General features: G+C 35.3%; 1 non-coding gene across 1 annotated transcript; it reads left to right on the top strand.

Annotated features, from left to right (window-relative positions):
- The first annotated feature begins 1,300 nt into the window (after positions 1–1,300).
- On the top strand, positions 1,301–1,419 carry LOC111747543. Its single transcript, XR_002783578.1, has one exon. It is a non-coding gene; the product is annotated as a 5S ribosomal RNA (ribosomal RNA).
- Positions 1,420–2,716: the final 1,297 nt, after the last annotated feature.

The following is a 2,716-nucleotide window of genomic DNA, read 5'->3' as shown; positions in this document are numbered from 1 at the left end:
AAAAATGGGAAGTGGACCTGAACAGACACTTCTCCCTACAGGATATACAAATGGCCAACAAATATATGAAAAGATGCTCAACATCGCTAGCTATTAGAGAAATGCAAATCAAAACCACAATGAGATACCATCCCACACCTGTTAGAATAGCTATAATCAACAGGACAAATAATAACAAATGTTAGAGAGGATGTGGAGAAATAGGAACCCTCATACATTGCTGAGGGACTGCAAATTGGTACAGGCACTATGGAAAACAATATGGAGGTTCTTCAAAAAACTAAGAATTGATCTACTTTATAATCCAGCAATCCCTCAACTGGGTATTTACCCCAAAGACTTGAAAACCCATATCCAAAAAGATATTTGCACACCGATGTTCATAGCATCATTTTTCGTGGTGGCCAGGACATGGAAGCAACAAAGTGTCCTACTATAGACGATTGGCTAAAGAAGCTGTGGTACATATGTACAATGGAATATTACTCAGCCATAAGAAGAGATGAAATACTGCCATTTGCGACAGCATGGATGGAACTCGAGCTAATCATGCTAAGTGGAATAAGCCAGACTGAAAAAATTGAAAAATCACATGATATCACTTATATATGGGATATAAACCTAAAAGCAACAAATGAGCAGGACAATCAAACAGAGACTCATGGATATAGACTATAGTCTAGTGGTTACCAGAGGACTATAGATTAGTGGTTACTAGTGGGTGGGAGAGGAGAGGAGAGGTAGATGGGGTAAAGGGAGTCAAATATAGGGTTTAGGGGTGGGTGAAGTGTATAAATAGAATCAAATATATGGTAGGTGAAGGAAATTGGACTTTGGGTGGTAAACATACAATAGAATATATAGATGTCAAATTATAATGTACACCTGAAAATTATATAATTGTATTAACCAATGTTACCCCAATAAACTTAATTTAAAAAAATAAACTCATAATTGATTAAAGACTTAAATTTAAGATCTGAAACCATAAAACTCCTAGAAGAAAACCTGCGCAGTAAATTCTTTGACGTAAGTCTGAGTAATGCATTTTTAGATATGTCTTCTTGAGCAAGGGAAACAAAAGAAAAAATAAACAAATGGGACCACATCAAACTAAAAAGATTTTGAACAGCAAAGGTTTTGATCAACAAAATAAAAAGACAAACACCCTGAATGTAAAATGACATTCACCAGTGACACATCAGATAAGGGGTTAATATCCAAAATATATAAGTAATTCAATTACTTAACACTAAAAAAAGAAAAAAACCCACAATCAGTCCAATTAAAAAATGAGCAAGTCTATGGCCATGTCACCTTGAACAAGCCTGATCCCATCTGATCTCAGAAGCTAAGCAGGGTCGAGCCTGGTTAGTACTTGGATGGGAGACCACCTAGGAAGACCAGGGGCCATAGGCTATCATCAAAAAATCAGCAAACAAGTGCTGGTGAGGATCTAGAAAGAGGAAACGCTCGTGCACTGTTGGCGGGATTGTAAATTGGTGTAGCCATTATAGAAAATAGTATGAAGTTTCCTCAAAATATTCAAAACACAGCTGACATTTGAACCAGCAATTCCACTTCTGGGTATTTATCCAAAAAAAAAAGGAAAACATTAATTTGAAAAGATAAATACACCCCTATGTTCATTGCAGTATTATTTACAATAGATAAGATATATATATGATATATATATAATATATATGATATATATTATATATATATCATATATATACTATATATATACAGTCAAATATTACTCAGCTATAAAAAAGAATGAAGTCTTGCCATTTGTGACAACATGGATGGACCTAAGAGCTATTATGCTAAGTGAAATAAGTCAGACAAGGAAAGATAAATACCATAAAATTCCATTTATATGTGGAATCTAAAAAAAAGCAAATGAAATAAAATATAAACAGACCTATAGATACAGAGAACAAACAGATGGTTGCCAAAGAGGAAGGTGTGGGGTGATGGGTGAAATATAATTAGTTAACTAATTAATTAATTAAAACATTCACTCCTAACAACTCTTTTGTGATATATTTCTCTAAGGCATGTATAAACCTAAACATATCAAATTACCTGAAAATGGGATGAGGTGCATAAAAGCTGTAGTACATAATAAATACCCATTTGAATTATTTTCTTCTTTAAGGAATGTATTAAATTGTTCATATAGTTCCTCTTTCCTTACTTGATCAGCCAAAGAAAATGCTGAAAACTCTAAGAGCTGGCTATTTCATGCTTTTACCCAAAGATCTCAGACATCTTAGAGGCCTCACCCTCTTCCATGTGACCGCCCAGAAGTGCACGCCTCTTGTCTTGTGGAAACCAAAGATAATGGGGGTGGTGTGACAGCCTGCTGCCGAGGCTGGGCCCCATCCTTGGGGTCAGACTGCATCTATCCACAAACAGCATCTCAGTACAAAAAAAAAAAAAAGGAGAGAGAGAGAGAGACATCTTGGAAAAGATAAAACTATGGAGACGGTAAAACAAACAAACAAACAAAAAACAGAGGTTGGGATGAACAGGTGGAGCACAGAGGATTTTCAGGGCAGTGAAACTACTCTGTGTGATACCATATGATACATACATGTCATTATATAATTGTCCAAACCCATAGAATGTATAACACACAGGGAACTCTAATCAAGCTATGAACTTTGGATGACTATGATGTGTCAATGTGAGTTCATTTTAAAAATGTACC

The sequence above is a fragment of the Pteropus vampyrus genome, unplaced genomic scaffold, assembly GCF_000151845.1.
Source record: "Pteropus vampyrus isolate Shadow unplaced genomic scaffold, Pvam_2.0 Scaffold226, whole genome shotgun sequence".
NCBI classification, from domain to species: domain Eukaryota; kingdom Metazoa; phylum Chordata; class Mammalia; order Chiroptera; family Pteropodidae; genus Pteropus; species Pteropus vampyrus.
The sequence above is the reverse complement of the archived record's forward strand: the minus strand, read 5'-3'. Positions and strand labels throughout refer to the sequence as shown.